Consider the following 22,048-nt stretch of genomic DNA (forward strand, 5'->3'; position numbering starts at 1 on the left):
CTAGGGCGAGACCATTCTCTTGTTAGAAAGTGTGCTGGGTCTTTTGCGTAAATTACAAACAGCTATAGGTGCATGGCAAACAAATTGTTTAAAAACGTTCAGTATTTTCCTGCAAGAGATGTGGGACTACGTTTTACGAGACCTACTTCTTTTACATGTAATGGTTGACAAGGTGCTGTGGCGCAATATGCTGCCAATCAAATCAGGACCACCGAGGCGAACCCCTTCTCTTTACGGTAAGTGAAGGGGTTATTTTACGTTCGTTACACAACACACGGAACCAACGGCTTTACGTCCCATCTGAAGGACGAAGCAACATTTATTATCTTGCTTAAGGACACAAGGGTCACGGCTGTGTGGCACAATCCGATGACAACATAAATGACAGGCATAAAATAAACGAGTGAAATATTTTCTTCTAAACGCCTACAAAGTCACAACATGCTCCCTTGAAACAATTCCCTTTTGAGCCCCATTTACACAATTCCTTATGAAGACCTTCTGTTTTGTCTTCGGTCTCCATAAGGTAGCGAATCATATTAACACATCGTGTATACATATCGATTGTTCAGCAATTCTGGAAGCCTGCACTCGCACGCATGGTGTGTCACAAGCCTGCCGTACAGCCGGCGTAGAAGTCGGTTCACCAGTACCCTCCGAAGGGATAAGAACATAGCAATACTCAAGGTGGTATGGTGAAGAGCCTAGACTAAAACTTCTTGAGTCTTGCAGGTGTATCGGGTTGAACCAGCCATGGAGGAATCTCTCACTTCCTGTCAGTACTAATGACCAATCGATTACGTAGAAAAGGTTTAGGTCGGTGCCGACACTGAGTTTTCCCCATCACCTCAGGCGCATATGCATAGCGTGCGAGGAGGCCAGTGGGGATACCACGCCAATGCAAACAGTGCGTTGTGCTTTCTACTACAGAAGACGTAAAAGAGTTCGGTGCGTGACTACTGCGCGAAAGGAATGCGCTGTGAACATCACTTTTTTATACACGGGAGCGCATGGTGCGATGTCAACATTTCATTCAGAAGCTTCAGTCGGCTGTGGAGCTAAGTTTCAGCACAACTTGTTGGATGAACACTGCGAATAAACCAGCATGAATTGACTATCCCAGCCTACGGAATCATTGCCACAATACTGGTGTCTTAAAAAGATACCAGATCTTGCTCTATGGTAAAATACACGCAAAGGGATCATACTCGCCACCATAGGATCGGACCGCCCAGTTCATCACCAACACTTAATTTGTCAACTTTGAGATTGAGTTGGCGTCTTACGCTCTAGACATTGTGACATTACATCTGATGGTATAGGCCTACGATGCTCTAGACACTATGTAATTCAGTCACACTAACAGCCTGGAGGATCTGTACTGGGGTAAGTAAATCACCAGAGATCGATTTAAATTGATGAATTGGACACCTCAACCGGCTAACTTGTATGTATTGTTGTTGCTAATTAGACAATGTGACTTGCAATTTGGAGTCTATTTCGTTATCGGTTACATGAGTTAAATTACATACTATACATTCATGAACTGTTTTGCCGGATCATTAAAGTTCGACATTCACTTAGTTTAAGCAGAATCATCCGATCGTATTATTTTTCTAATTAGCAAAAGTTTGAAGTAAACAAACAACAATGAAGCTAAACGAATTAGCATGCACAAGGGAGACGACTTTCTGCGTGACGTGATAAAAAACGTAGGGTCAACTGTTTACGATGCAGTACAATAAACTCATTTCATTGATGTAATGAATATTACAAAACCATGTGAAAAGGAGCTGGGTTCGCGTTCACGAAGATAGTCCTAACTTAGGACTAGTCCTAGGACTCTTTAGGAGTTATTAAGAACTTAAGGCTAGTCCTAAGTTAGGATGAGTAACTCGTCCTAACTGGAGATAAGACTGTAGTCTTAACCCTGAAATCCAACCCTGGACGTATTGAATATCTTATAAATATGAAATTAGAATTAAGGTTTTGAGAAAAACCTTCAAGTTCGGTACACACTAAAGGATAGACGGTCGTCTTTACAAAAAGTTGATTAAGACAATTTCTAGTCTTCGCAAAAAACTGTCTAACCTAACATCGTATCTTTACAAACCGTTCGTCTTTGCGCCTTATGCGACTGGTTGCCATGGTGAGTGTGCAGAAGATTTTAGACAGAGTCGACGTTGATGTTTGACAAAGGGGATGTTAGAGTATAATACTGGCCTATTTCCTTAAACTCACTCATTTAGTACGCGTACCTTATCGGCCGGCATTCTCTTTTAAAAGACACAAACACAGATATTTTTTTAAGTTTATTTTTTGAAAAGAATCGACATATAGAAAATCTGGTTTTCAAACTAACCCAACAACAATTTTTCGGCAATCTACAGTGTTTTCTTTTTAAACGACACCGCACCACACCAATTGGTCCTTTCGTAAAAAGTGATTCGCTGCTGGTTTTAAAACTAACCTAGAATTTATAGTAAGTTGGGGATAATTATCATCGCTTGGGCTTCATAGAACAATGAAGGAAACGAATGGTTTGGGATAATATAAAATCAATTTGAAGTCATATTTTAGAGACATACTTCCAATTTTATTTAGTAGCGAGTGTACATACCACTTCTGCTTATGAGCATGACAAAATATAATTTCTTTTATAGCAATATTTATTTTTTAAGTTACGATACAGCACTGCTTTGCCCCTACAACTGGAATACAATCTTAAAATCAATATCAATAGAGAATTAATAAACATCAATCCATATGTGTTTTTCTCCTATTTCAATTCAAAGTGGTGATTGTTTTCGTTCTTCAATTCCCAGAAACAGTACACAGATAATGTATTATTTGGTTTGCGGTAACAAACTGTTTATACTATTTTAATTCTTTGCTGCGTAGATTTGTTCTTTGAGAACTTGTCTCGATTTTTATTATTTTGCTGTGGAGTAGATTTTGGAACTCAATAGACTATTTTGTGCTGTGGAATTTCTCAAGACGATAGGGGGCAGCCATCACTTTAAATGTGTGCCTCGTTTACAACATGCAAGCAATCACCGGCGTAGATCCATATTGACCAATATTTATTGGGGGATGGTTCCTATATCTATGGTTACGTATTCTTTCAACTTTGTCCACGAGCCAGGATCTGTGCTAAAGGGCGCGGAACTTCATCAATGGAAGTGCGCAGCGATGAGCTGCGATGACGCAGGGACCCGGACACGCTCACAGGGTCCTGGGAGACATTATAAAGATGAAGACGCTCCCATTACAAAGTTTTCTTGTGAACTACATTTGTTTTTAAATGTTAGCAGTTTTCTCATAATATATGTTCTCTTTTATTCAAAAGCGGCGCGTTAGTCGGCCCGAGCGGAGTGTGCGAGTGTGGCAGAGTTCACATTGCAAAAACTAAGTGTTCAAATTGACACCAAGGGTGTTGCCACATAAGGAAATACACATAAAGATAATCAAATTTAACCGTGTAAAATTACATCAGTATAGTTGTTTTGGCAGAAATTAGTGTACTTTAACACCCTATACTATATTGCGTATTTTGGGGTATCTAATACGCAGACAATCTTATCATACAATAATATAGACAGATAGAGGTATAGATATAGACAGAATACCAGTCAGAAATGGTATATGTGACATGGTATAGGCGGGTTATCTTATTCTGCTAAGCAAAATTGAATTGTGCTTAGCTCATTATTATGTCCTTAAGCAGCTCCAAGAAATTGGGCCCTGGCCATAAATAAAGCCAACAAATTATTGTAAGCCTCGCCAAGCATCTCAAGGCAAACACTATCTGTCTCTTTCCCCGTGTCACTTCTCATGGCGAAACCGTGTCAACCTCCTGTCGCCATCCAAGGTGAAACTACTCAACTACTAGCGGTTATCAATGGACTAGAAATGGGGACGAGGTTGGAAAGGGTATAACCTGTAGGGCTCCAGGATACAATTTTGTTTCTGTACCTACAAAAAAAAGGCCACTGTCCTAGTGCTTTTCAATGGGGAAGTATTTTTTTCAGAAGACGATCAGAGCATACTGATCGAAACGTCGATTTCTTTTCAGAACCACCCAAAGCCATTTAGATACTATCATTACATGGTGTTACCACAAACCTTTACTATATCGTATTTCCACCATGCAAAGTTTCAAATCCTACTTATTTTGTTCTAAATCGATTGAAAAGGGAAATCCTTAATAAAAACACCATCAGGACAATTTTCGAGTATGGCAATTTTGATGCACAGAAAAAGTTGCATCTGGGATGTCACAAGATGGGTCAAAATAAGACGGGTCAAGTCAAGCTTCTGGGCTTCTCTTGGTTACAGCTTCCTAACTTCCGATATAGCGAGAACGCAGGTGGGTTTTGTGTCTCGAAAGTCATACATCAGTCTGGATATGAGTTGTCCTTTAGGGTTGGATACTAAAACTAGTTGTTATCCTTTATTGTGACAGTTCTATCTGTATTAGTTTGGCTCTTCACAATCGACCTTCACATTGAAGGTTTGTCTGAAACGCAAGACATTAAAGAGTAACTCAGTACACTTTCCAACCTGTTTTTAAGAGGTGTTTAAAAGGCACTGGGTGGATTTTACAAAGAGTTAGGACTAGTCTTATCTCGAGTTAGGTTTACTCTTCCTAACTTAGGACTGGTCTTACGTTTTGATTAACTCCTAGGACTAGTCATGTGGAATCGACCCATGGACACGTTTGATAATTGTCTAAGACCAATTTTCTCACTTGGTGTATCCCAACATTTGTTTATGTACAAAATAAACAATAGTCTGTAAACATTTGGCCCAATTGGTCAAGTTGCAAGAGAATAATGAAAGAAAGTAAAAAACACCCTTGTTAGACAAGATGCCTAAAAGAGACATCGGGCCTGAATTATAGAGTGAGACATAACATCTTTCTCAAAAACTACGTTACTTCAGAGGGAGCCGTTTCTCAAAATGTTTTATACTATCAACAGCTCTCCACTGCTCGTTACAAAATAAGTTGTTATGCTCAATCATTTTAAGTAATTACCAATAGTGTCCAGTGCCTTGAACAAACCTATTTCTCAGAATAACAGGGTATGTGTTTAAAGTTAAAAAGAATCGTGTGTTTTCCCCCAGCTCGAATGCATTGTTTTTCTAACTGTAACATTACGGCATGCCTATGGACAAGGAGAGCGACACGAATACGTATTCCTCTTGATGTAACAGTTACAGAGTAAACCACGACATCTCTCGGAAACAACAATATTTGCGTTAGTTCTGAAACTTGCTCTCAGGATACCCGGGGACAAACAAACCATGTTGATAGATAAGTTCTTATATCAGTTCAGCTTATTAGTTCAGAGTTTCTTACCTCGAGGAAAAACACCAAACGTAATTTGTGCAAACCGACGTTGCCTGACGATCGCAGTCATTAGGGCATTGCGGGTGTACATGATACATTTGCATCGTAGCATTTGATATTTAGAACAACTTAAGATCTTCGATAATAAGTACAAGATTGAAAACAGCGTCAGACTGTAAATCACCCCCCCCCCCGCATCACCCTTTAGCAGTCGTCTTAAAGAAAAAAAGCTTGGAAATGTATTAAACATGATTTGCAAGAGTTTAGGCACACTATTTTGTTTCCAGCCGGAGCGAATCGATGGGAATAAAGAGTGTCATGCGAGACGTACTTAAGATGAGCAGAGCGTTGCCAGACAACACCAAAATGACAGAGTGCGAGCGAATGCGGGCAACTTCCGGAACGTCGTTTTTTTTTTCTTCTTCAAATCCACAGTCCCTCGCGACGCGAGGGTCTTGATGTTTTTCCTGGGCATCCTGATGTCGCGTTTTCTGTCAGCAACAAAGTTACAAACTCGGGACTTGTTCCATTGTAGGCTTCTCCGATGTTGCACGCACATATCGTTTTCTGACTTACAGACACAGTGCACTATTGGTAATTGTCAAAGACCAGTATTCTCACCCGGTGTATCTCAACATATGCACAAAATAACAAACCTGTGAAAATTTGAGCTCAATTGTCGTCGAAGAGATAACTATTAAAGAAAAAAAAACACCCTGTGTGCTTTAAGATGCTTGATTTCGAGACCCCAAATTCTAAATCTGAGGTCTCGAAATCAAATTCGTGGAAAATTACTTCTTTCTCGAAGACTACATCACTTCAGAGGGAGCCGTTTCTCACAATGTTTTATACTATCAACCTCTCCCCATTCTTGTTACCAATTAAGGTTTTATGCTAATAATTATTTTGAGTATTTACAAAAAAGGCCATTGCCTTTAATAGCTTCTTTGGTTCGATACAGCACATGATAATCTGCACTGTTTGGGAATGATGTTTTTCGTTGCACAGTACTAGCGATGAAATATAGGTACAGAGTTCAACCTTGAAAATAAGGTTTATAATGAGTGCACCTACTCACGAATCAGTGTTTAACCCTTCCTCCTTTCGGTCCCTGTATCTCATCCTCGGTTGCCAGTTAGTCGTCCTTAAACACGTTAATAAGTGGTGACGATCAGGGAAAGGTTGTCTAGTCTACATAAACCCCGCACGTACAGTAGTATCAGGTGCTGAAGGTTAATGTGTACAGGTATTGACTACTCCTCCTTATCGTGAGCCACGATCTTGAAGAGTGACATTTTAAGCGCTTTTAACAAATTCAGTGACTTTGCATTCAAATCAACGTCGAACACTAAAAGCTTCCGATTGTAACGAAGCGGAGTGCCTTGTAATTCTGACTGTATCAATACGGGATATGTAGCCAATCTGTGCATCAATTGTTTCTTAATAGTACAGCCGCTTTCAAACCACGATTTACAATTTCTGTTAATCAAAGCAGTCTCATTATTGCCAAGCTGCAGTGTAGTTTTGAAGGCAGCTTCAAGTGATGATTATTTTCAAAAGAACAGCCTTTCATTATATTAATTGTGTATGTGCAAAAAAAACCACATCTTTACACAGGCCTAAGCAGTTCTTAAAACCACGTCTTAATAAGCTAAGGCTCCACATAAAGCCCCGTACCGATATGCACATTTTATACACAACTGACTATTCCTCCATGAACTGACAGAGCATAATCTGAAGCTTAAGATGTGGTATCAAAAGGGGACTATGGGGATTTGCACTGGACAAATCTGGGTGTTAAAAACTGATACCATGGAATGTTGTCACATAATAGAAAAAAAAGTTAAAAAAAATAATATCTTAGGTGTTAAGAACACACAGTGTGTAATTGTTTTTGCAGTTTCTGGGCCAGACTGACACAGAAACTAGTGAAGTGAACTTTGACCCGTATCCTGCGTCAATTTGACCAATATCTGAGTCAGTTTAACACAGATGGTGAGTAAAAATGACCCATTTTTAATGGGTCAATTCCCAGGGGATCCAGATGCGTCAGTGAGCTGTTAACATATTTCTTTAAGCCAACATTTATCTATGCTCAATAAAATGACTGTACTGACCAGCTCTAATTATACAATTTTGGCTTTGCAGCTTTGCGGTTCCTGGGAGTAGACCTTTTGTGGCCCAGACCTAAACACAGCCCATCTTCTATATAAATAGGTATCCCAGATATAAATGTAACCACAGCCTTGTACCTTAAACCAGCCCAGCTTTGTATCTTAACCTAGCCTAGACCTAAACATAACTACATGGCTCTGCTGGCTACCTCGAGGGCCGGGCTACAGTATTGTGTATTGGGCTATCTGACCAGCTCTAATACATTGGCCTCGTAGCTTTGCGGGTCCGTAGCTTTGCGAGTACACCTTTTGTGGCCTTTCCCCTATGACGTCACAGGGCAGCTTTTCTAAATGGCGGGCATTAACCCAAATATTCCCTTTATAGATAATTACATCAACCACCAGCACCCAACACCAATCACAGCGTAAAAACACCCTAGGTGATTATTACGTTCAGATTGCAGCACCGAGCAGCCAGGGGAGTTGAAACTCAACCGCCACACGACACCGAATCACGTGGGTTGAGAGAGTTGGTCAAAATCCGTCTCGTAAGCCCTGTATAAATCTGCTTTCATCTGATGGTAAGAAATCTGAGCTGATGGCTCCCCAAGCCCCTGCCTTAGTTCCCCGTAGGTTCTGTCCCTCTATGTTTTGTGTCAAGTAGAGCATCTTGTAATTTTACGAGGTGTCACTACCTGCTGAGTTAGCAATGTTTCGTGCACAGCTGGAATACAATATGCAAGATATTTAAAGGAGTTCGGAGGCAAATTTCATTTAGATTCTGGATTTGTAATAATTTTTGGGGGATACCGATACTCGATTCCTTAAAGGGAGTTATGAACCTTGATAAAATAGAGATAGCACGCAATGATCTCGCTCTTTCACTAATCGAATGTCTACACAAACACACATACTGTAGCTCGGCCCCCCCGAGGTAGCCAGAGCCATGTAGTTGTGTTTGGGTCTAGGCTACGTTTAGATACAAGGTTGAGCTGCATTTAGGTACAAGGCTGTGCTTACAGTTATGTCTGGGCTACATTCAGGTAGAAGTCTGGGCTCATTAGGTCCGGGTTTATGTTATGTATACAAGACTGTGGTTACGTTTACATTTGGGGTTTGGGCTACATTTTGGCTATAGTTACATCTAAGAACTACATTTAGGTACAAGTTGAAGGTTGGTGCTTCACATAGGTCTGGACTACATTTAGGTACAAATTGGGACTACACTTAGGTTTGGGCTACACTTGGGTACTATGAAGGGCTATAATTAGGCTTATATTGGGGCTACATTTATTCAAGGCTGGGCTGTATGTAGGGTTGGACAATATTTAAGATACTCAAATTTGGTCACATTAGTTCTGGGCTACATCTAGTGCCACACAGTCGACTGACGATACCAATTAAACGAAAGGGTAATGATCGAGCTAGCGCAGCAACGTCACTAATACGTCACAACATCACTTCGTGTCGTATCTCTAGATTAGTGAAAGCTTTCTAGTAGCAAGTGTTTGTCAAAAAACAACACCCCAGGCTGGAACATTTATTAGTATGATCAGATCTTGTAACATTACGTAGATTTCTAACTCCTCACCCGAAACGATTTATGGATACCGCTTGCGTGCAACCAGTCCATAGGCACTTCCGTACTCCGTACAACCCACACAACATTGCAACCGTGTGACCTCCTTTTGTCCCTCTTTTGTTTATACTCCCATTGTTTTTGCACACGTTTTCCAACTGTGGGCCTTTCCCGAACTGTAGACCCTCCTCTTTTGTTATGGTTTGAATGTGTGTACCTACCCAAAGGCACGTACTTCCGTACCCCGAATAACCCATGTTTTTCTACGGCGTTTAAACTCACTAGAAATGAATAATATCGATTTACCAAAAACAACCCTTCAGGATGAAGTAGACATCCCCCTATAAGCTAACAAAACCATTCCAGGTATTTTGACAACCCCAAGTGAAAATCAATTAATAGTATTTTTGTTCGGTGCAAGTGAACGTATCCGTTTTACCAACCACCTTTTGTCTATTCGATACTTGACACGGTGTACGTGTACTATTTAATGGTGTGTGCTTAGAGAGTGACGACCTATCGTAATGAGTTTGGTCTACGGTGTATTCTACGATAATTTCAACCTGGGGATGAGAGTTATGAAATTGGATTGGATACCCCAAACCAAAGTACACACTTGGCGATGGGGGGAGAACATGGCATTCAGAGTTTTCACCAAAATAGAACATCACTCTAGGAAAAGTACAAGAAAAGGGTCAATATGAGATCGGAGATGAGCTAGACAATGGCCCCAGTAAACATTTTAACCAAGATAGCATTTAAAGTTGTCGATTTGCTGTCTTTTTGATAAAACGGGTCATTATACTCTCTAGGGAGACTGCACATTTTACCAAGAAAAGATGCAACAGCAAAACAAATTTCATTCCCACTTCCAGTTATATTACCTAATGGGCGCATGACACTACTTTGATATCATTAAGTTCCTTAGACTCTGGTTATGGGAACTATTTAGAAATGATATGACCTCATTGGTGTTCTGATTGCAAAAGAAAAGAACATCTAGTATACGGCAGTGCTCTTTGTAAACAACATCGAACATCAACAACATTGCTGATTCAGACAATATTACACCCATCGCTCGGTTAACATCAGATACCTTATTTGCATGTTCCCATGTCTTCATTGCCCACTAAAAGAAGAAAATTACGTCATTGCTAACTTCATCCGTTTCAAGCTTGTCGCAATCAGATGTCAAACTATTTTGACCGATTTCAACTTATTTGCACCTTAAGTCAGGAAGTATGGTTCCATCTCTTTAACAGATAAACTATTTAATAGAATTGTATTTAAGTTTGTTGACTTTGGAAGCCCATTTGTGTTTACACAAAACTTCTTTAACACGGTTGAATTGGTAAACGTATAGTTCATGACACTTGCATTGTGCCATGTCGTTGACTTCAACAACTTCACATTGCTGTCATTTGCGTAGAATTTGGTCGCCAAATTAACGAAAGAGCTTCGTGACCACTCGTTTAAAGCTCACATCTTCCAGACCTTGGTTGGAAGATAAAAAAAACCTGGCTGAATCTTCCAGACCTTGGTTGGAAGATGAAAAAACTGGCTGAATGATAAAGCAGTTTTGAGTGAAGTGCATTAGTTTATTTGTATGAGTTTATTACAACTTGTAATAGTACATTCACTCACGTAAGAACCCAACCCAAGTATTGCGTATTATGCTCAGTACGTACTATCGGGTGTACGTATTGGTGGTATAGTCCGTTCAGTTAATTAAACCGAACGTTTGTAGAGTATTTTCTTATTTCTTTGGATTGGGGTCAGGTAAAATGGTGGAGATTCAATGAAGCCATAAATCAAGGATCGAATCTGACTGCCGTTTCAAACGTTTCAGAACTTGATTTTGTACTCACTGTAACATTAACCGATCTTCACACAACTGCGTGTTTGAAAAGTATTATTGATATAGATTGACTTTCATTGGGAACAGGTAACCAGAACAGGTTTTCAATCCATCATTTATAATCAAAGATCGCCGAACTGCACTTTAACGTTCCCAGATCTTGTTTTTTAACTTTAAAACAGAAAAAATTGTAACATTAGCCAATCTTCACAAAGAAGTCCAGACGAATTGAGAGGAAACTTGAGTAAGCTCAGCCACCAACGCCTAGATTAAAAAGATATCTTGCAATGCAAAACAAGAAAATAAACCTAATAAGGGATGCAAAGATCCAGTAGACCAGATCAATGCTCTTTAAAGCCATTATACACTTTCGGTAAACAGTATTGTCCAAGTCCCACACTTCGTGTATCACAACTAATATATAAAATAACAAACCTGTGAGAATTTAGGTTCAATCGGTCATCGGAGTCGGGAGAAAACAACTGGAAAACCCATTCTTGTTTCCGCGCGTTTTGCCGTGTCATGACATGTGTTTAAAATAAATCCGTAATTCTAACGAGAATTTATATTGTTTTAATGTTTTCTCAAAAAGTAAAGCATTTCATGGAACAATATTTCAAGATAAGTCTTTCACCATTACCTTCTGTAAACCCTGTAAATTATTTGTAAATCTGTGAACTTTTTTTTTTTCTGTACCGAAAGGTTATAATGGCTTTAAAGCCATTATACACTTTCGGTAAACAGTATTGTCCAAGTCCCACACTTCGTGTATCACAACTTATATATAAAATAACAATCCTGTGGAAATTTAGATACAATCGGACATCGGAGTCGGGAGAAAATAACGGGAAAACCCACTCCTGTTTTCGCGCGTTTCGCGGTGTCATGACATGTGTTTATAACAAATCCGTAATTCTCGCTAACGATAATTTATATTGTTTTACCGTTTTCTCAAAAAGTAAAGCATTTCATGGACTAATATTTCAAGAGAAGTCTTTCACCATTACCTTCTGTAAACCCTGTAAATTATTTGTAAATCTGTGAATTTTTTTTTTCCTGTACCGAAAGGGTATAATGGCTTTAAAACACTTCTTGTCTATACACTTATTAACAATTTACATGATGTCATGGGTTTGAATTCTAGATACCAAACATGTCTGGACATTATTCATGTGAGGCTGTTCTACTTCTTGATGAATAGGTGCCTGGATTATCAGACATTTCACGGCGAGCAGAATGGCTTAGGCGCTGCATATAGCACAGCCACCCCGTGTGTGAAATTCAACCCTTGGACTCGAGAGCCCGCACGGCGAGTGATCTCCAAGTGAAATAACGCAATAGCGTCATGAGAACTGTTTCAATCTCATAAAAATGGGGCAAATGTACTTATAAACATCATGTGTTTCAAAGCCAAGCGGGTTTCGATATCCGCATACTTTGTCACTTTACCGCATTAGATTAATGGAAATAGCCCTGGCGTAATGTTCCGAATCACGCCTGCGGATCACCCTGTTAGTTACCCGGAACGTGCTCGGAACACGTGTTAGGTGAAGTGCTTCAAATTTACCGGTAGAGACCTCCCGATCCGGTTGTTCATTTGGCGCTAAAGCAGGGAGACCACGGTGTATTTCCTTTCTAACAGATTTGATGGTGTTATACTTCATCATTTTTTTTACTAATCAATTTGTTGTACTGAGGAACTCTTTGGAAAGCAGTGCTGGGCGCCGATCGGAATTTACCCTCATTAAAGATAAAATAAATTACAAATTTCCTGCGGTGATATTTCTGGCTTAGTCTCTTTATCGGTTCGTCAGTGGCTAGCAATAGACCTTTATCACGCTGTCACCATCTTGGTCATGTTCCCTGTTTCCAAAACAGTAATGAATGTTAACATTCATTGCGCAAACATGGCACCAGACTATTATTTTGTTAGCGTCAGTTTGGTCACAATGAGTTGGAATTGAGTAAAATCATGATGGCCACAGGTCTTTTGAGAGACTTACACCGAATCGGGATGTTCATGGACAAGGTTGTAAGAATTTAATCTGCTGAATCTATAAGCAGGGTTTATGTGGAGAGATTAGCTGGCATTGGATCAAACCGTGCACGGGTAGCAAGGCTTGGATATAATCCGCTTTAGCGGGCACATTGTACCGTGTGTTATCTTTTAACTTTTGACAGGGAAGCAACTCGGGCGTTTTCTGAAGATTATATACGATTTATCATCATGTAACACGGTAAAAATGTTTCTGTAATCAAACATAACAAGCAAATCTTTTTGAAGATTGGAAATTCATCCGATCGGTGGATTATACGAATTGAATAAATCTGTTTTCAGCTACAACACACAAACATCACAAACTACCACATATAGACTTGGGTCCATGGGGGAAACCCCACGGCTTGTGGACTTAGTCTCTTGTGGATTTTGTGGTTTATATTTCATGGTATGGGCTGGAGACTGCACAAATATGGTTTAATGTATGATACCTCAACTATTCAAAGTTTCTAAGCACGAAATGCACGAATTAAATATTGCTTACAATTTGTTTTAATATTACTATTGGAGTTTTTGTAATGCTGTTCTATTTATGATTTTCCTTTAGTAACAAGCTGATGTGTAACTTATAGTCTGCATAGTTATTCAAAATACAGTTTCTGCCTATAAAACTCAAGTAGCCTATTTATCACCATCCACTTTCATGGATTCACAACTCACACATGGGCCTACAAATTAAAGTAACATATAATGGTGTGTACATGACTCTATGTCTTACACATGGCCATCATTTAAATCCCATAAAAGGCTAAATCCAGTAGTCCTTGCAATCATGCATGAACAAAATACAGTCTTTTTGTGCAAAAAATAGACGGCCTCGTTTTACCAACGAGCGGAAACTAATCATAAAGGCGGGCGAGGTTTTAGTGCGATTTCTCCCGGTGGATTAGCTCCTCTGAGAGCCACTATTCACGGAGTTTGTTACCATACCACCAAATCAAAACACTCACAGGAAAAGTCATCAAAAAGAATACAGGGAATACAATAGAGCAGCTTGATAGTTTGACAGGTTATGCAATTCAATGGGGGACTTTTGAACGCTAGGTGGCAGCAGACTTACCAGGTTAATCCATTGTTATTGGTTGGTGCCTCCTAAAAAAAGCGTGGCTTGTCAAGGAACAACCTGCAAAACGAAATGAAATAACAGCTTTACAAAATAACACTTAAGTAACAATATAACAGGGTGATTGTGTACAAGTTGGGTATTTTATTGTCATAAAATCTAAGACACAAACAAATATTTGGCAATTTGATGGACTACATTGTCAGAGCTTTCCATCTGGCAATCGGGTAGATTTCGCGCAACGCCCTAAAAGATATTAAGAACTACATTCATCACAATAGGGACTAAAAAAGACAGAATTTCCCAAACCAGGTAGATTGCCAAGTTTGTATATCAGAACGAGGAAAGGTTGGTGTATTTTCAAGGAGCTTTCTGAAGAATCGGGGAGAGTCGGCAGCTATGCACAGTGGTGGTAAAGAAATGTTTCAAACACTGTATATTGCATAGAATTATCAGCGAGAGAAAGCCACGTTTGACCATGGTAAAGATTTACGAAGATTTGCACTGTAAACATATCCCAATTACTTTATACGGCTTCCTGATTCTTCAAGGCAAACTCAGCCTTATGATGACAATGCTTATTGCTGACTTGGTGGTGGTAGCTTTCATGCAAGTCATGGTATTTGACATGAGTGCAAATTCCAACTCGTTAATCTGAGTTATAAAGGACAAATACTCGAGAGCTCATTCTATATCTGGTCCATGCACCATCACGCCCCAAAATTTGTACTACAACAACAAACTTTGTGACATCACAGATGTGACGTCACGCAAACAAAATGACAGAGGCAATAGACACCTTTCCCGACCAAGACTGATCTCAATGAGATTTATCAATGTCAATTACGACCCGGGGTTTGAACAGTGTGAACGGGGTTGAGTACAACCAATGACATAGAAAGGCCTCCTGTGCAGCACTTAACACCTCAGTCCAGATCGGTTTACCAGCGAAATGAAAGATACAGCAATTTGAGCGTTGTTAGAAATAATGTCTCTAGACGAGACAGACAAATTGAATTTGCCTCAAAATTGGCCAATTTTAACCGGTGTGGGTTACGTACCATATGCTTAATCATCATGCTGATATCACAGTTGTAGTACAGGCAGGTGTTTTGGTTTGCCAGAAATGGTATCTGAGACTTCTACGTCAGTCTGCTTGGCTCTTTACATGAAGTTGGTGATCAGTTCTAATTTTAAACAATTTCGTAAGGAAGGTATTGGTAGCATTTAAAGACTAACTTATGACATAAAAAATGCATAAGCAACTAACTTCATCAGATGTAACTTACTATTTCGTATAGTAATGTTTAATTCTGTGTTATTATTGTTGCTTGTTTACTTGTTTGTTTGTTTGTTTGTTTGTTTGTTTGTTTGTTTGTTTAGTTCAAAACACATTACTTTCGATCATATAAATATAGTATGGCTTAGAATCTTAGCCTAAATTTTATCAAATTCAGCTAAACACATACAGTTAACACTGACCGTGGACATTAACATCAGGAAATGTAAACAAAGTCAACACCAACGAGGGTTCACCGCTTAACCCAAATAATCATTCCAAAAGTTCAATGACATATTTTGTATGACCCCTCCCCTCCCCCTTAGCGTTAATATAAAATCAGCCCCAAATCCACATCAGTTTTGAGCACCTGCACACAACAAATACGCCCCAAGATCACCAATAAAATAGCATTTTGATTTCTGTCGTAAAATAATTGTGCTGACGGTGAGTAGGCCTACAGACGGGCGCTGTTGCAGCGTTTGTTTCTATTTTTTATATAGGGAAGGGAGGGTGGGGGGGGGGGGGGGTGGTGCCATGCATTTTATGTCCCTAGCTAGTTGGCGTTCCAAGAAATCCAACAGTCAATAAAAACGAGATTAATTGTAAATCGTCCAATCAGTGGCGAATCAGCTGTTCTTCTAAGCCCCAGCAGCAATGATTTGGAAGCCAGCCATTACTTTCGCCTCTTAGCTTTTTTTCCCAGCAAGAAGTTAAACGCATATCACACTCTACTTTCAAAAACCGGAAATGAAAGAATTGCCCCTCCCTTAATACCCCTTAGTGTTTTTTTCATTAAAAAATGTACATGACCGATCTAAAGAACGCTGACATCCTGATGGCAAGATCTGATGAATTTTTTTGGGTCTTCTTGGGGAGAACTAAATCTTTCATGGGAGTTTTCTTTCGCTCAGTCAACCGGAGGCGAGTGAAGACTACCCTGAAATATGAAAGATTCACACGGCCGGGTTTAAAGGTACTGGACACCTTTGTTAACTGCCAAAGACCAATACTCTCTAATATGGTGTTTCTCAACATATAAAATAACAAACCTGTGAACATTTTGACTCAGTTTGTTGTCGAAGTTGCGAGAGATGGACGACAAAACACCCTTGTCGCACAGGTTGTGTGCTTTCAGATGAGTTCGAGACCTCAGCTGAATTCAATTCAAATTTTAAAGTTACTTTAGAGGGAGCCGTTTCTCACAATGTTTTATACTACACCAACAGCTCACCATTGCTCGTTACCAAGTAAGTTTTTATGCTAGTAATTGTTTTGAGTAAAAACTATAGTGTCCAGTGCCTTTAAGGGGCAGTACCGGTTTTCTGTGGTAGAGCGGTGCGGCAAAACGGTGCTTATCCTAAGGTATCGACTTTGAGTTTCTAAGGTGATCGTGCTCAATGATAAGATATGAAGAATCCCTTGGGAGATTTCTATTATAGTTTTGCTCACCTCTGCAATTAGCCATCTGTTATAGACTCCATACATCAATTTTCTTCAAGGGCATCACACCTTTCAAAAACCCCATGTGGAAGCTCATCATTCTCATTATTAATTTAGACTTGAGGTAAAAAGTTTCCCAATGTTGAGCCAGTGCACTGTAACGTTTAAAAGCGGTCGTGTGATTGATGACTCGATCATCACCTCGTGTGGAACTGCGCTCTCAAAACCCAACGCCAGTATTTGACCCATTTTCAGGTCAGACTGACCCATGTCTGGGGTCAGGCTGACCTAGAAACCGGTTAAAATTAATAACTGAGTTTCTGTGTTGACCCATTTCTTGGTCAATTGGACACATATTCTGGGTCATAAAGACCCCGAACTGGGTCAGGCCCCCATGGCCGGTACCAAGAATCTGGGTCAATTCTGACCCGGGAGTGATCTTCTGATATGTGCATTAATACATTTCAAGAGTCAGCGAAAACAACCAAGTACTAATACGAAGTGTAATGAAAGACCTGTTGTTTGTATTGTACAGCACACAGTTTGGTTGTAATGAAATATTTCCCAGCACAAACCGAAGAAATCAAACAAGTCTTCAAGTATAACTCGGCACCATGTCAAAACATTTGCCCTCAAATCAATATTGTATCAAGATGTGTAGCAGGCCTGCGTTCTTTCCAATAGGGTCACCCTAAAACAATCACTTAAAACATGGCAGGAATTTACACAAGCAAGCAGCAAATATCAGAAGAAATGTGCAAAGTGATTCCATGGAAAGTGTAATATCAAACCAACCATAGCAAGAGCAGTCTTCAAATTTGTCTTCTCTTTTTGAAGTTGATGAATCAATATAAGTCTTGGAAGGGGATTCTTGTTTAAGCAAACTCTTGTTGGTGAATTGATGGATTGTATTGAAGTGTTTTGTAAGTTCTCTGTGGCTATGCCTATATATAATTTGATCAATTTTGTCATGAGTGATGTTTTAGCAGCAGAGCAAACAGAGCAGGATCTTGGGAGCGTTTACTCGAGTTTCTCGGAGTTGTATCAATGATAAGACGAACGGATTTGTTGAGATGTAATTTCATCAAAAGCGAACTGAGACACCCACAAAAAGGATTTTTCAAAATCAAATTCTTCTTGATCAAGCGAATAATAGAAACTCAAAATGACAATACTTGACAAATTTGATAAATGTGACAAGTTTGACACATTTGATAATGTAACAACTGACAAATTTGACAAATGTGACAAATTTGACGAAATAATACGGTGTTAGTTTGCCTGCAAGATAATCATTACCAGTTGGACAAAACACACTTCATAAAATAATGACAGGAATTTGATACAGAATAAAACCAATTCACTTATTTTGAGTCAGTTAACTGACGACATATATATATCCTTACTCTGCATTCGAAGTATCCCATGCCAATTAGTGTGCGGAAACTCAACAAGAAAATTCTTGTTAGACAAGTAATCGGAGTTGTTATTTTGCCTCCAGGTAACCATTTATTATTGACAAAACACACATCATAGGTATTATACAGGATTGGTATGAAGGATGAAGGATCAAAATATTATTATTCAATTTAAGTCAGAAAGCGTACCGATTAAGTTCATATAACTAATTTTCCTTTGAACTATTTCCCTTAAACTGTACTTGAAAACCTACCCAAAAAAAAACACAAAAAAAAACGATACAGCTAATTTCGGATGTTAAACAATTTTTCTGGAAACACTTCCCTTTTTAATGTTTGTATCATGTATATTCTTGTTGTATATGTTTTAAACTCAATTCAGCCCTTGGGCTGCAATGTTTGAATTTGTAATAAACCAATAACAAAAATAAACAAAAAATAAGGACAATGTGTTTAAGTATGTAAACACCATGTGAATTACTCTTTTGAGTTGTGTTGGTTCTGAAAAAAAAAAACCGGTGGTTAACGACTCAACGTTTCGACCAGTATGCTCTGCTCGTCTTCAGGAGAATGTGTCTACGAGCTGACATTTTTTTTGCATATTTGTCACTATTTTCTCCAGACTCAGACAACGGGTCAAGCCCAAGTTTACACAGGTTTGTTGCTTCAAGTATCTGGTTAATCAAACAAACATGATCACTGTCTGCTACTATTTGGTTAGATCTACCGATCCATACATTTTGCAATGGAGTTTGTTTCTTGGGTATCACTGATAAAACCATTAGTAGTATAGTCTATCACTAGACAATGTCTTCCTCCGTAACGCACATCTTGGTCGTGTAATTTGTGTTTAAAGCTTTACGACCATGTATTAGATCTCTTTTGAGGGAGTGTTGGCTCTGAAAAGAGCCGGTGGTCTTCTTGTAGACTTGATTCAAGTCCCATTCTCGTGTGAGAGATCCCTAAGCATATCACGCCAATTTACTATTCCACTACCCGTATAAGCATACAGTACAGTGCGTGCTCGCAGTCAAAATTTGGTCCCGAGAATGTGGTCCTGTATCGGAACAGGTTTGGTCGGGTGCAGAGGGGGGCAGAGCATCACAAAACAGTAGTTTTCTAGGGATGACACGGGAATGGGACTTGAGTCAAGTCTAGTGGTCTTGATGTTTCGAATAGACTCTGTTCGTTGGTAGTGTAATGTTGCACAACACGGTACTAAATAAACAAGTCAATGCTACTATGAGCACGCCTGTGCAACACAAATATTTTCTTACGTTGTCATTATCGTTATAACATCATTAGGTTGTTGTCATTAACTTTAGGAACAAGAATTACACTTAGATTTATTGTCATAGATGCAAATTTTGATGCTGATATCAAGATCGCTAGCGACAATACCGTCAGTGTTATGTGTGCTACGTAAATAACTGTTCTGTATGTTTAGCCTATCTCGCCCGTATACGATCTATTGGTCTGGGCCCAATTTCATAGAGCTGCTTATTGAGAATAATGCTGCGTAGAAATCCCTGCTTAGCGATAATGAGCAGGATGCCAGTCACAAATTGTACTTGTGACAAGGCTGATTCACTGGTAACCTGGTAATGGTGTAAGCATAACTTTTTGTGTGCTTAAGCAGCTCTACGAAATTGGACCCTTGTTTTAGACACAGCATGATGTTACTGCTACGCAATAACTCTTGGCAAAAGCAGCGTCCAACGACCTAATATTTTGTTTATGACGAGTGCCGTCATTAGGCCATTGGAAATTGCTCATTAGTTTCTCGCCAACCCATTTTAGAAAATAAATGAGGGACATTTATTGCTCTCCTGCCCTGTTTTCAAAATACATAAAGAGTGCTTAATTGCCAATTGATTTCAGAACTGTATCTACCAGTAGAGTCACTGGCCAGAAAATTAAGACTTCTCTCAAATCAATGTTACTTGCAGTAGACATGTTGGCGACGTATGCTAAATATTGTATGCATTTGTATCATGACGAGCTGTAAAGTTCAGTCAAACTACATTCGGCATTCACTATCAGTTATCATTGTTCTGCATTGTTCATGCGCAAGTAGGTCTTGGGTTCGAATGCAACAGACCTATTGCTATAAAAATTATATAGCTTGTGGATCATGTATAATTTGACTCATTTGAATGTATGACAAGAGGTCTACTCTTTAAATGTAAAAGAGTGAAAAACACCACTCTTTACATTTCGGGTTGTCTCTCATACTACGGCTCTTTAAAAAGAGTGGTGGTTATTTCACTCGTTTAGAGGGGTTTCACTCCAGGACAGAGTGGAAAAATCACTCAAGAACATGTTTGCAAACGTAAATCTAAAAGAGTGGAAGACCACTGACTCGAAAAAGGTGGCCCTCATTTGGCTCTTCAAAGTGTGCTTTTTCACTCTTGTTCATTTAGAGATACGTGTGTTTCTAAAATGGCAGCCAGGATCAAATGGGATCGAAGGATGTCAATACATTTGACTTTAATAAGAATGAACAACCGTAACAGTGAAAAGAAGTCATCCAATTTCAACAGTAAATTGTTCAATGGTCAACAAATAAGACCATTCAAAAAATAGGTCGAAACTATCATTAAATTTCACAAAAAGCCTACAGCAAAATACAGTCTTGAATGTCTTAGAACGGATGAAAAGGACCTGAACGAGAAGAACGAAATCATGTGTGCACGAAAATGAAACAGATTGAAACGAAACTTCTTCTGAAGAAGAGCAAACTGTTCGAATCGTCGAGACCACATAGTCTCTTTTGAGAGCCAATACTCCCTCAAAAGAGACTTATTACATGGCTGTTCCCGCAAGTTAACTATTATATATTTTATTCAGTTTGCAGTACTAGCTGAAAAGACGCATGCACTGGTTGGAATAAATAAATAAGACTCGCTTGAAAGTGTGTATGAATGAAACTGAATTGATCTAGGGCGACCTGATTTGTCAATGGTATTTTGTTATGAGAAATACCGTCGCCATCTATTTCTCTTGCAGTGTACGTGTACAAGCAAAACACTCATGAAATATGCAATAATGATGTCACATATTTAACCATCTTAATTATCTCGCAACTTCGACGACCGATTGAGCTCAAATTTGCACAGGTTTGTTATTTTATGCATATGTTGAGATACACCAAGTGAGAAGACTGGTCTTTGACAATTACCAATAGTGTCCAGTGTCTTTAAATGTTTAGTTGTATGGTCTCAAAATTAGTATATAGGATTGAAACAGTGTGTTCCAATAACCACACGCAAGCAATCCCTTTAACATTCATTTTCATGCAACAGGGAAACGAACATTATGTATGATATTCCCTTTCTCTGTACATTATAGATCCGTCACAGTTTTATTCAAAATATTTTTGTCAGAGTCTTCCCTCTCCAAGTACGAAAAGCCATCAGGTGCTTTTATTTCCCGCCACTTCTATAACTCAGCAATTTCCCCATGCAGCTGACTCGCAAATTGTTTGTAAAACGTGGTCTTGCATGCAAAAATGTCGCCAGGCATCAATTTCGGATTTTTTTTACCGCGAAAGATGGGGAGAAATATTGTTTTCACTTCCAAAATGAACCCTCGTATTTAATGCATGGGTGAATAGATATGTATTCTGTACCTCAGATCCGAACATAAATTTTATGTTGTCAGGCAGCCTGACTTTACCCTAACCTTTAATCTTTCTGACGCTTTGCACAATTTTGTAAAGCATTTTGCAAGAACGCTTGGTCAATATGTACCATGCCTGATGTGTGTCAGGTGCCCCCGTGCTCTCATACTTTAGCACACTGTTTTCCTCAAGACGTCCCCCTAGAAATCCTTCTCAAAAATTCCCTGAAATTCCCAGAACCCAATGAAGACACGAAAGGA

General features: G+C 39.2%; 2 protein-coding genes across 2 annotated transcripts in view; one reads left to right on the forward strand and one right to left on the reverse strand.

Annotated features, from left to right (window-relative positions):
• The window catches only part of LOC139941844 (girdin-like), a 124,149-nt gene that overhangs the window by 72,966 nt on the left and 29,135 nt on the right, over window positions 1–22,048 (reverse strand). Inside the window, exon 2 of the mRNA XM_071938476.1 lies at window positions 14,024–14,086. The gene's annotated coding sequence lies outside the window, so the exon portion shown is untranslated. The remainder of the gene's footprint in view (window positions 1–14,023; window positions 14,087–22,048) is intronic.
• The window catches only part of LOC139941893 (somatostatin receptor type 2-like), a 63,072-nt gene continuing 42,088 nt past the window's right edge, over window positions 1,065–22,048 (forward strand). The window contains exon 1 of the mRNA XM_071938543.1: window positions 1,065–1,386. The gene's annotated coding sequence lies outside the window, so the exon portion shown is untranslated. The remainder of the gene's footprint in view (window positions 1,387–22,048) is intronic.

This window comes from Asterias amurensis, chromosome 1, assembly GCF_032118995.1.
Source record: "Asterias amurensis chromosome 1, ASM3211899v1".
In the NCBI taxonomy this organism is placed as follows: domain Eukaryota; kingdom Metazoa; phylum Echinodermata; class Asteroidea; order Forcipulatida; family Asteriidae; genus Asterias; species Asterias amurensis.